The sequence below is a fragment of the Cupressus sempervirens genome, chromosome 6 (genome assembly GCF_028749045.1).
Source record: "Cupressus sempervirens isolate cs-2001-9-10 chromosome 6, ASM2874904v1, whole genome shotgun sequence".
Lineage (NCBI taxonomy): Eukaryota > Viridiplantae > Streptophyta > Pinopsida > Cupressales > Cupressaceae > Cupressus > Cupressus sempervirens.
In genome coordinates this window covers 347838338-347852042 of record NC_143123.1, presented here as the reverse complement: position 1 = coordinate 347852042, position 13705 = coordinate 347838338, and positions in this window count along the sequence as shown.

Sequence of the window (13705 nt, the reverse complement as noted above, 5' to 3'; positions counted from 1 at the left end):
TAACTAGCAAATAATCTAGCTAGAATGATAGAACAAAATATGCAGTTGTAGAAAGAAAAAATTCAGAATAGAAGATGAAAAATGGAAGTTCCCATTAATTACATTGAAGGAATTACAATAATATAGGCTTCCTCAAAGCATAAAGTAGAGGAAAAATAAAAACAAAAGTGAAAAATCAGAAGTATTCCTTAGTTAGCTTACATACTAAGAAAATAAGCTTTATTCAATAAAGCGTGGATAAAAACAAAAAAATTATGCCAAGTTTTATTTTCTAACAACTCTAGGTTTTATAAATGATTCCCCCACTCCTAATCATAATAAGGAAAGTCACATTCAAAGTGAGGGTTTGAATAGACACAGGAACTGCACCACAGAGAAATATGACTATAGATTTATATAAAGAGGTGGAAATGGAGATGATTTGCAATAAGGATTGTTTCTCGGATCTTGGACTTATAGAAAAGTCTAAGGACAAGTGACCAATACTAAATGAGCTCGATAAATGGATTACTAATTTCAAGGAGCCTATACTAGATGGTTATGTTTAAATCTATCTAGTGGCTAGAGGTTTCTTCAATGTGGTGTTTGAAAAGGTTCATAAAGAGAAAAGTTTTATGCAACTACCATTGCTACTGGGAAGACAAGTTTCCTCTAATGTTGAACTTATGCACACTTTTTTCTGTTCTTCCTCTAAAGTTTTTGATAAATCTCCCATTTGGGTAAGACTCTTAATCTTCCCTCATATTTTTGGTTTGACTCCTATCTTGAGATTATTCAAAATTCATTGGGTGATTTCATTTTGGTGGATGATGAATTTTCAAATCTTTTGGATTCCACTTTTTCCCATATTTTAGTAGAAATAGAAACTACTAAGGGCTTCACATAAGTAACAAAACATTAATATTACAAGAAGTTATTGGCAACAACATTGGGAATATGAAGGATTTACTTTTATTTATACAAGGTGTTTTAGAATAGGTCATATGGTTAATCAATGTGCCATACCAAAAATAAAAATAAGGAAGATTTGGTAGAAGAATGTCTCTACCAACCATTATATGGTGGAGAAGAAGGATTCAAGGAAGATGGGTTGTATTCTACAAAGTTACTCTCAAGCTATGATAAGGGAAAATGTGCAATGTGACTCTATTAATCCAAATTTGAGTGCCCCCCCCACCCCCCTTCATTAAATGTTGAGTAATAAAGTATTTTATTATTAATTAAATCATATTGATTTAATTTTTAAGTCACTAATTATCACTAGTCTACTTATGCTAAACTATGGGCATATAATAATTAATTCTTTTATTAATTATTATCACGCAACCTAGGTTAGTTATCTATTAGGTGTTTGATCACCAATTATAAGGATTAACCTCTTCATAATTTCTTTTTTCATTCACTTTTTATAATAGCAATCTCTCTTTCTACTCATCAAGAATGTCTCAACTATGGATCTTGGAATTCTAGCCTCCATAGCTTTTAATTTGATCTTTTTGTAACACGTCTTTGCATGGAGGTGATTCTTGGGAGCTATAAGGTTGATCTTTCATCAAGTTCAATATGGTATCAGAGTCAAGGATCAGTTTTGTTGCTTTAGATGAATTTTCATGGTTTGTATTATCTATTTTATTAGCTATATGTCTCTTCTGGTCTATGTAGGCATCAAACCTACACTAATGTATCTAGCTCAAAATCAACTTTTTGTTGATATCTCATTTTCAAAAAATAGAGTACATATGCTTGATATATGAGAAAATTTTTGAAGGTCAATCCAAACAAAGTCAGAATGACAAGCAGAGGTTAAATACCTTGGTTTTTGTACCAAAGTACATTGGTTTTTGTGCCAAAGTCCCTCAATTTCCATGCAAATACACCTCAAATTCCATGCCAACATGAACATATTGCCTTAATTTTTATGCCAAAATCTTGTTTTCCATACAAATGTGCCTTGATTTTTGTGCCAACATGATTCATCATGGTTTGTATTATCTATTGTATTATCCATATGTCTCTTCTGGTCTATGTAGATATTATTTATAAGCATTCTTGAAAATGCACTGAGATAAATTGTCATGTCCATTTGTATTTTCATTTTAGCTGTTTTTCCTTGTTTTTCTTTCTTATTTGAGCAACATCATCTAAGGACACTCATACAGATTATTGTATTCTTGGGATTCACCATATCTTGTGCCTTATTGTACCTACACTACTTTGATTAAAGTGCCATGCAGGGTTGATATTTTTCTTTTGTTTACCATCTTCCTTTGTCCAGTGAGTATCCCTTTCATGAAAATAGCCTCATGATGTGTCTGAGATTGGTCACCTTAGTACACACACACATATATATATTCTTTTATGCATCTTGATCATGATTCCTTGCCATGCAGTTAATTTGGCCCACTTTTTGAGTTTCCTATCACCTCACCCTTGTTTGCATTAGGATGGTTCTTCTGGTGTTTCTTATGCTTCCTTAGTTTGATAGAGTATTTGTTCCTATGCATTTTGGTGAGAATGATCATTTACCATATAAACACTTTTCTTTTTGTTCCCACTTTGGATGTAGCCTTCCATGTTTGATTGATCATCTCTCTAGGATTTTGTGTTTCATGTCATCTGTATCTTTTAGTTCAGTTGTTTGCCTTTTTTTTCCTCCTAATTTGAATAGTCTCTTCTAAGAGAACTCGTATAGATTATAGTCTTCTCTACCTAGTTAAGTTCTATTTGAGTGGAGGTTCTTTAGATGAATAATTATTTTTGATAGAGTTTTGCAGCTTCTACATGCTTCAATGGTGTTCTTCGTTATCATATTTTGTTCCTATATTTTGAGACATTACCTAGTTTGGAGGCTTATTTAGTCCTTCACTAGTTCATTTTAGTATTATTTCCATCTCTTTTTGGAGTAGGGTTTTTCCCATGTGATTTTCTCTATTTCTCCTCTTTCTAGAGATTTGGTTGTGCTTGGGTACAACATCGAGCCTTGTTGCTAAGACCCAACTTTACTTTCAGTATTACTTTCTACGTTTCTAACTACTCTCTAAGTTTATCTTAAGGGGGGGGGGGGTGTTAGAGTAATAAATTATTTTCTTATTAATTAAATCATATTGATTAGGTCACTTATTATCTCTAGTCTACTTGAGCTAAACTTTGGGCATATAATAATTAAATATTTTATTAATTATTATCATGCAACATAGGTTAGTTACTTGTTAGAGTTTTGATCCACTTTTATAAGGATTGATCTCTTTTTATTTTTTTATTCATTCACTTTTGATAAAAAGATTCTCTTTTTTTGTTCATCAAGAATGTCTCAACTATGGATCTTGGAATTCTAGCCTCCGTAGCTTTTACTTCTCTCTTTCTATGATAGTTGTTTGTGTTGGGACTCAAAATTCAAGCCCTAATTCTGAGTACTATTGATAAAATTAAACACCCCATGCAAGAAAAAATGCCCAAGTGGCATCCACAGGTATCTAGGCATCTACGTCAAAGAGAGAGAGCACTAATGGCATATAACAAGAAGATGACATCAAAACCATAGTTTGGAGCATAGTGGAGGATGACATGAAGGAAAGATGAAGTCATAGGAAGAGAAGAACATTGGTAAAAGGGGTTGAGTGCAGAGCACAGGCATATCTTTGAAAAAAATTTAATCCCACATTCATGCTAAGGTGGGTAATATTGTCATTTAAATACAAAAGCATGCATATTGTAAGTGTCTTTAAGACACGAGGCTTTCGTAAGCTGCAGGCATGAAGGAGGGACCCACCGTGGTTGACCAGCTGGAGGACACTATGAGCAAAATTTTGACCAAGCGATGATGTGTGATGACAAGGAATTTGAGGAAGGATATTGTGACATGTGCATGATCTTGCGGTAGTCACTACATTGCCAAGGGAAGTTGCTCGATTGATATGCATGGTGACATAGCAATGAACCTAGGTGGCGAGTGATGTGGTAGTCATCATGCAATGACATGGCAATGATCAGGAAATGAGGTGGCAGAAGATATGGACCAGAGAGAAAATCAAATGTTGTCATGTGGCACAACCCAAGAGGCCCACCACAAGATCAGGTGAGGAAAGATTAGGGCCTTCAATGTTATGATCATGTTAGGAGATCAGAGATCAATTTCCAAGTAGCCAAGATGCTAGGACATCCCCCTTTTCCATGTGGTTGGAAAGCTCAAACCCAAAGCCCATGATATTATAGGACCATCAAATGATCAAAGATGCAAAGCCTGGAGTGGTGCGATGCTACAATGCCATCATAGAATCATAGGACTGGAGAATCGAGAAGCAAAGTGAGAAGGATCTACAATCTTACAACCACCCTGATGTTACAACTGATCATAGGGTTGGATGGCCAAAATTGAAGCCTTGCGACATTGCAAAGGTGAGGCTAGTCAAGAGATCAGGAGTCAATTTTTAAAGATGCACGGTGTTACAATTTCATCATAAGATCAGGAAATCGTGAGATTGTAAACCATAAATTGAGGGCCCCAATGCTATGACAAACCCATTGTTGTGTGATCCAAGAAAGAAGAAATGATCATGGGGTCAGGAGATCAAGTTTAAGGTCCTACGATCCTACGCTAAGGTGGTCGTCATCTGATCGTAAGGTAAGGCTTAAAGCCTTAAGATGTTATGATGGGCCTCTTGTTGTGTGATTGGAGAAAGAAGAAAGTTATCGTAAGATCATAGATATTAGAACAAGGGTGTGCAATATTAGGTTTCAATCATGACATCGCAAGGAAAAATTTGAGGGCCTGTGATGTTACAAAAATTGACTTTGTCATGATATCATAGAAAGAAAAGTGGGATCTTAAGATCATAAAATAGAGGAAGATTAAGATATTTCAAATGCATGGTGGATATGGGGCTTGACAAATCAGAGGTGTACACTTGGCACTAGATGATTGGGGCTAAATGGAAAGGGACAAAATAAAGTTTTAAATCAGATTTTTCTAATCTAAATGCACCAAAATTTTCAAAGTTGAAAAATTTAAATGAGTTTTAAAGTTGTATATAGTTCAACTATATAGATTTTATAAATTCTTCAATCTTATGCTCTTTCATGGTTCAAGAGCCAGAATTTCAAATTGGTCTCAGGGGCATGATTTTTATGCAAAATATGTAGTATAATATACTGTTAGAACTGGAAAAAAATGAACTATCCATTTTCTAGTCAGATTTTGTGCAGATGGTCATCGGTGCATGCTACAGGGGGTTTTGTGTTTTCAATGGTATACTCAGTTCCAGGAAATGATTTCATCAATGCAGTTACAAAATTCAGTTGGGATGCATTTGATATGCTTTTTTGGCTCAGTTTGGTCAAAATTTGATGCATAATGATGTGTTTTACTGCAAGTATTTCACAATTTTCTTGATTTTGATGGGATTTCTCAAAATTCTTTGTCTTTTGCAATCAATTATGATTTCCATCAAATATTTTAGATATTTCTTGCTTTTGGAGGCCAAAATGATTGAAGATTAGATATGTAGTTACAGAGAGAAGGTAAAGAGAGGTTTTTCAAATTCTTGGGATGGAATTTTGAGTGGACATATATCATCTTCAGATCAAATATGGGAATTCACTTATATTCTATATCTTCTTCTTTCTCATCCATTATAGAGGTTGGAAAATATTGGAAATTCTGGAATGAAAACATTTAGCAGAATTGGCTCTAGAATTGACAAGGTTTGAGTGGAAATATATTGGATGTGTTGGTTCCAGACCATGAAGCTTTGCTTTGGTTATGATACCCCCTTCCCATCCCATCAATTTCTCATTTCAACCATTTTATCTCTTCTATGATAGCATATGTTATTGTACAGTCTAGTTTATTAGGTATCTTGTGAGTCAATTTTATGCATTTTCATGTATTATTTCAAGGAAATCAATACAAAGAACAACAAGTGTTAAGTTTCATGTTAAATCTTATCTCCTTTCTCAGTGAGGTGTAATGTTTTTTGATCTTTGAACAAAGATCCTAGATCATTGTTGCAGTCCCTTAAGGCTTTATGTTGTTTCATTGTTGCTTGTAATTCAAGGAATTATGTAAATGCTTTAGGGAAATCAATAGGGTTATAGGTTTATTGATGAGGATATCAAGTACGAATGAGATTTAGATTGAACAGTGATATCCAATTTACAAGGTAAATGGATAGATCTAGAGTCTTGGCATAGGATATGTGTCTAGGATATCCAAAATGCATAAGAGAGATTTATGAATTTTCCCAATGAATCAGGCACTAATCAGATACAAGATCATTAGCTTGTTGTCCATACTTGGTTTTCATCCACTTGCCCCACCCACATAAAATCAAATCAATTTCAAATCATCTTTATATTTTATGTTGAAGAGCTATAATAGAATGCCCTCACTCAACTTGTGAATTTCATAGATTCACATTTAGCTACTGTAAATCTATGTTATTACATGAGTTATTAGGAGATATAAGGGTTTTATCTTCTTATTAGATTCAGAAATATGTTTTTGCACTAGTACCTTATAAATGAATTTGAGGTCCACCCACCTAGGTTTTGAAAATGAAGTAGAAGAAGGGTCTAGCCTTATGGTTGGCCCAATGTCTAAAGTGGCATGTTGAATATGGGAGTTAGCTACCTAGATATGTCTTGTTCTCATCGGGGTAATTTGAAACCTGTAGTGTTTCAAAACACCAACAGTTTGCATGCATATGATTCTTGGAAGCTATGGGGTTGATTTTTCATCAACTTCTATAGTAAATAATGCTAATTTTATCAACATTGTGGGTAGTGAGGTGTTGATGCAAAATAGAATTTCTACTACACTATAATGTAGGGAGAACAAAAGGAATGTATGATCGTATGACAAGGTTGATGAGTTTGAAGAAGAAAGATAATATTTTCATAAACATGGTAAAAGTGGCTTGGGAGATATAAATAGATCTAAAAAAAACTAATGGCATGGAAAGATGAAGAAACCAAGGTGGAAGGTGGTTGGAAAATATTGAAAGGTGGAAAAGGGAAAAAGGAGAAGAAATCATTTGACATGAGTCTCTACTCTCAAAAGAAGGGTGGAGACAAAAACAAATTATGATGACTTTGTTGTATTTTTTCATCATGCTTTCTGTTGTGTACCTGTTAATGGGTCTCTTGGGGTTTACCTTTCATTTGGGGAGGTGTCTCTCCTAAGTGTCGCCATCACTGATTCAGACCAAGTTCTATCCTAATTAGGTTAATAAAATATAATTTATTACATAAATTAAAAACCAATATAATAAATATGTTTATAATAATATATCATAAAATTGTATATTCTTAACTATTAATAACATAATTATAGTTATATTATTGGTTTAATATTAAAAAAACCTAAATACCATACTTTGCAAGCTCCTACACACACAAAAATTGTATTGTTTCTGGCCATGGCTACAAGTACTATGGAAGATTTCATCTCCCCTCAACTGGACCCCACTCCTAATACAAAAAATAATGTGGCCCCCCATATCATTTATATGACACATGGGGTTACACAAGATCTCGGATGGGTTCAATGAATTGTTAGGGATTTCAACATCTAATGCCAATATTGGAAAAGTTGGGGTTGGTTCCCCTAAGATTGATTAGAAGGACACTTGAGTAGGATCAAATAATAATTCTCTAGAACTCAACCTCCAAAAAATTGGTCAATTTAAATAAGAAACATGAATCTACCTTCTTGATTCAATAATGGACATGATTGTCTCTACAATGCACTTTGCTTTGGTGGGACAATTTTTTGCTTTAATACATATGATCAACAAAGTCTCTATATGGGCTATTGGGAAATGGAAACTGAAAGACAATGTCATAATCTGTGTTAGGCCTAGAGGTGTATTTATTTCTACATTCATGACTAAGAAGGATCTCATCTACATCCTTTCTAGATTGTGAGATTATGGTAAGCATGTTTTGGCCTTGTCCAAATAGAAAGCAAGTTTTGACTTATATATTGAACTCAATAGATTGATCCCTATTTGGGTTCAAATAGTAGGTCTCCTACTATAATTTTGAGATGGGAAAATCTTTAATGGATTTGCAACTCTTTTGGGCACTGTCATTATGGATGTGGTCACTTTTACTAAATCAAGGATACTTTTTACTTTCTTCTATGTTAATATGGATATAAAAAAAATTCATTATTAATTTTATTACTTTGAAATCTAAATAAGAAAAATAGAGGCAAGATCAATTATTTTATGAAAATATTAAATTGTATTTCCAAAAATATGTCAAACAAGGTCATATCATAGTAGAATGTGAAGGCCCAATGCTGAAGGAACCCAAACTAAAAGGGAAGTTCAACTCCCCTTCAACAAAGATTGGATAAGTGAAAAATTTCACTAAGTCTTTTTAAGTAAAATGTTAATTCAAACTCCAATTAGTTGGAAGAATATCCTTTTACTAGTTGTCTGTTAAAGAAGTTGAAATCCCCTTGTTTTGGGGTCTAAGAGAATATGTGAATATGCCCCTTGAATGTTTTGGAGGAAGGTAAAACCTTGTGATAGCTTGGTATGGGATCCCTCCTAGAGTTAAACCTATATCAGCAATAGAGGTGGATATTAAGGTTTTTATTTTTCCTTTTTCCATTTCTCGATTGAATTTGAGATTTGTATGTATCACTTATATTAAAACTAGTATGCCCCCTAGCGAGAATGGGGTGGGAACAACTATTGAGGAACAATCACATAAATATATAGGGGCATTTACCACTACAAAAATTAGAAAGAGTTTTAATATCCCTATACAAAACCTCATCAACCTCTTTGTATGGATGAATTCATTAGGGAGGAAGACAATGAAGATGAAGAAAAAAAATTAGAAAAGGAAGACCAGAATTAAGAAGCTTGATGTGGGGTCAAAATATAAGGTTGGTAGTCCTTTAAAATGATTTTCAAAGAAAAATGATACAACTAGGGAAATTACCAATAGAAGGTATCTAACCCTAGATACAATCGGCCATAATAAAAAATGAAGTTCCTATATTAGGATGTGAGGGGGATAAATAGTCCCCAGAAGTAATTTATTCTCAAAGAGTACATTATGGATCTTAAAGTTGATGCTCTTCTTCTATACGAAGTTAAAATGTGCAATCAATTTTTTTCTTCAACAATTAACAAAATATGGATTGGCTCCTCCCTCCATTATACTAAAGTTGATGGATCTTGAAAAGGTGATGCTACTTTGTGGAACCCAAATAAATTTATTAGGGAAGGATATAAATTTTCTCACTCGTTGTCATATTAAAATTTGACAACTACACTTGACACTTTTTAAATATCTATGCCCCAAAATCTTGTAGAGGAAGAAAATTATTGTGGGAAGAAATATTATCTCTAATTATTAGAGATTTTGTGCATGGTGGTTGACGACTCTAGTTCTCCTTTGTTTCCTTCATAGAGATGGGTGGTCTAATAGATTATTGTGAAAACATAAATGATCTCTTGAACTTCATCAATAGGTCTAGTCATCTTGACTTATAATGAAGGAAATACTTTCACTTGGTCCAATAATAGGAAAGGAAACCATTTGATATATGTTATATTGGATAGGCTCCTTATTTTAGTTGTGATGGACTTGGGATGTAATGCTTCACTTAGTTCCATTTCCAAAACTATTTCAGATCATAACCCCATCTTTCTTCAATGATGAATGAACCCATTTATGGCCCATGCACTTCCCAATTTGGAATTATATGGACCACACACCCAGATTTGAAAATTTGCATTTAAAACTCGAGGATCTCCTTGGTCCAAATCAACAGTGCACAAAATATCTTAGACTATTGACCTCATTAGACAATAAGTTATGAGATGGTCTAAACTTGCATTTGGTGATATTTTCAAACAAAAAAGGTGATCGAGGACAAGATAGTTAGTATTCAAAACTTATAGCCAATAGTAATATGATTCATTATCTACATGAAGAGGAGGAAGTTTGAAGGATATTTTGACTGAACAAAAATAAATATTGGAAGCAAAGATCTAGGGTTCAATGATTGGAGGAAGGTGATGGAATCTATATTTTTTTCACAAATGGCTTACAAACATTCAAAAAAAGAAACATTGTTATATATTTTCTAAATGAATCCAACCAACAAGTTATTGGTGAAGTCAAAATTAGAGAAATGGTTGAAAAATACTTTAGTAAAATACATCCATATAATAGTTTTAGTCAAATTGATGTTATTCAAGTTGGGATATTAAAGACATCCCACTACTTAGTACACCCATTCAAGTCTACTCATAAAAATTAATCTTCATCCGGTATATCTCCAAGAGCTTACAACTCATACTTGACAATTCTAAGCCTAGTGAGGTAGCGTGTAACATCTTCTTCCTTATTCATTTAGGTGTTCTTCAACAATTCTATGATAATCAACTCCTGAATAGTGGTAGCATTCTAGTACCTAGATTTAGAATAGTATCCCACATCTTTATTGTATCTAACTCTAGAATATGTGGATATATATGGTCCTTAACATTGTCAAGGATTAGCCTCCTTGCCTTGGCATCTTCCTTCTTATATGTTGTGAGAAGTTTTGGATCTATAGGTACCATCACAACAATGGTAACATGTTATTTTATACCGCTCTCTTCCAAAAATAAAGATATTATTATTTTTTAGACACAAAAATTTGAGGCACAATCTAATATGTCCTAATCACTTAAACCTATTGAGGCCATGTGTAAAACCTAACTAAATCAAAAGAGGCCAAACTAGGTTTTATAAATCCTTGATTTTCTTCTTCTTGTAGTTTTTGTACTTAGATTAGCTTTGATATGATGTGAAAAATATATTGCAACTAGTGATTATTAAACTATTGTTCAAATAAATTATTTCACTATTGAAAAAAATAATTTACAAAAAATTAAAAATAACACAACCACAATTTTACTACTAAAATAATAGGAACATAAAAGAAAATATCTAAAACAATATACATAATATTTTTGACAAAATATACCTAAAAAAATAAGTTTAACAAGAGATAAATTATATTAAACTTCAACAAATTATATTATACATAAATTCTTCCCTCACTTTCTATTGTTACAATTCCTCACCTCTATTATTGTAATCTATACTCTTACTACACCTTTATTATCACTGTAAATATGATTACCAAATTGTGTCTTACATATGCCCCTTGATTCCCTTTTATAATCTTCTCATTGTGCAACCAATGACCATAATGGCTAAGATTATCTATAATCTAATTGAGAGGTTTCTAGATGTCTCTAATTAACAACTTTCTAGATATTTTTAATTAACATCTTTCTAAAAATATTTAATTAAAAATTTTCTAGAATTAAATTGCATAGATTTTCACAATCCATATCATGTTGTATTTTTTTTAGGTTTGATTGTGTGAATATTCTTATCTTCAAGATGAGAGACATCTTTTTTCTCATGTTGCTCTCTTGCATCATGGCGATGGATCACCAAGTGTGATCTGAAACATCGATGATAAAAATATTCACAAGTTTTGGGAGATTTCCAATTAACAATTTTTTGAAAATAGTAATTAAGAACTTTGTAAAAGTTAATAGAGAAATCAAAATAGTTCTAATCCTAGGAATGTAAATGCCTAGCCAAGCTACCAAATCTAATGCAAATAACATTTAATATCAAGCAAACAAATGAAACAATAACTATGTAAATGAATAAAATCTATAAGGTTATAAATCACTAAATAAACTAATATTTTGGATGATAGAAAATGCAAGGTATAATGAAGTATAATGTCAAAAAAAGAGAAACGTTTACATATGTGAAATATATAGAAAATTGTAATAGTGTCTGTATAATTGTTATAGCACATTCAAATATAATTTGTTGATAGATTTCAAATTTTATACAATAAAACATCAGCCATACATATTTTTGACACATTCTCATTTTGGAAGAGTTAAAAAACTAGCAGTTGCATGCTTTTGTGTGTGCAATGGCTAGTCAAGAGGATTGTTTATTTGTAACATAACATCAATTTTCCATTGTATTTTTGCAAATTTATTTTGAGCAATGATCATTTTGTGGTGAGATTTGGTGTAGAAATTTATTCAAATTCATGAGCCATTAGTATAGTGGATGTACCTTATTGATGTCAATTAACATTGCTTGGAAGAGTTGTCACCCTATGTGAATCACTAATTCTAATGTGATTTGTGGTTTCAATATGTGTACAAGGTTGCAAATTTTTGATTGGTAATGTAAAATGTTTCATGCCTAGAAAAATGTAATGTAAGCTCAACGATCGAATGGTTGTGAAGTGGGTGTTTCTAGGGAAGAAAACAACTAACTTGAAATTAATATTTTCATTAGGAGAGAGAAATATAACATTAATGTTTCTTCTCCTCCTAATTTATTTATAAATTAATAAGTCTAAAATTAAATATAGATATTAGTAAAAAAAATATTATATTTTAGGTATATATAAGAAATATTCTTACTCTTTTTTGTATTTTTGCATGCACGTAGTTTGAAGTTCTAAGTAATTTCTTTTTCTTTCTTTTTTATTAAATAATTTTCTAGATATATATAAGTTATCTTTTTGTTATTTTTTGTCATTTTGCATGCAAATCATTTTCAATTCTCCAATTAAAGTAAAATATAATTTTCAAATTCTTAAATGAACAAAAAAAATTATAAAGTTTTATATACCTTTTCTATTCAAGATACATACAAAGATTTTGAATTTAATCAATCATAATTAGTATTTCTTATTATTATATATTTAGAAAATGACAATTTCATGAAATAAGTATCATGTAGTAGCAAGTATTTCTTGTTAGATATTGTTGGAAACTACAATTGGAACAATTATTGTTTTGTCGTTGATGTCAGATCTATTTATGAGACATGTTGTTATCTGATCTAATTGTCATATCTATTTTGGTTGATGAAGAGGATTTAAAAAGTTACTCATAAAAATATCAACTAGAGGAAAGGTTGAGTTATGAAAAGGAAGTTATAATGGACATTTGATTAGTTAGACTTTGATAAGACAAAGTGATTGTTTATATCATATTGATGTTTAAGTCTTTACAATACAAGTCAAGATATATCACTTATGTAAAGTTTGACTAAGAAATATAGTAAAATACTAAGGAATGTCGAGTGATGTTAGTGTCTACTGAGCCATAGTACAAGCTAGGAAAATTTAGTGTTGACCAAGCATCAGTATTGATCGAGTGATAGTGTTGATGCCTAGATCTACAATACCTAAGCAATTCAATGATGATTGAGTGTGAGAACTTAGCTATGGCCAAGTAACAATATTTTGAATGCATTTGAAGAATCATGATTTGTAGCTGACTCAGTTGATTTCTTGGGATATGAAATTTGTGTTGAAGATAAGATTTATGGTTGGAACATTTAATTCAAGGAGAGGATTAGGTATAATATCTAATGAAACAATTTGAAGAGAAGTTTCTAGAAAAGAAAAAGATAGACAGATGTAACGAACCTGATGAACCAAATTATAAACCCTAAGATCTACAGTGATCATGACAAACAAAAATAATCAAAATTACCTATTTAAGAAGGCATAGAGTCAATAGAAGAGTGTGCATGAGAGAGAAGTAAAAGAAAAGGAGTTCTTGCACAAATTTTTTTGAACTTGACAAGTGAATTTGAGAAGAAGGGTTAAAAATTTTTGGACAGAAAAGATTGA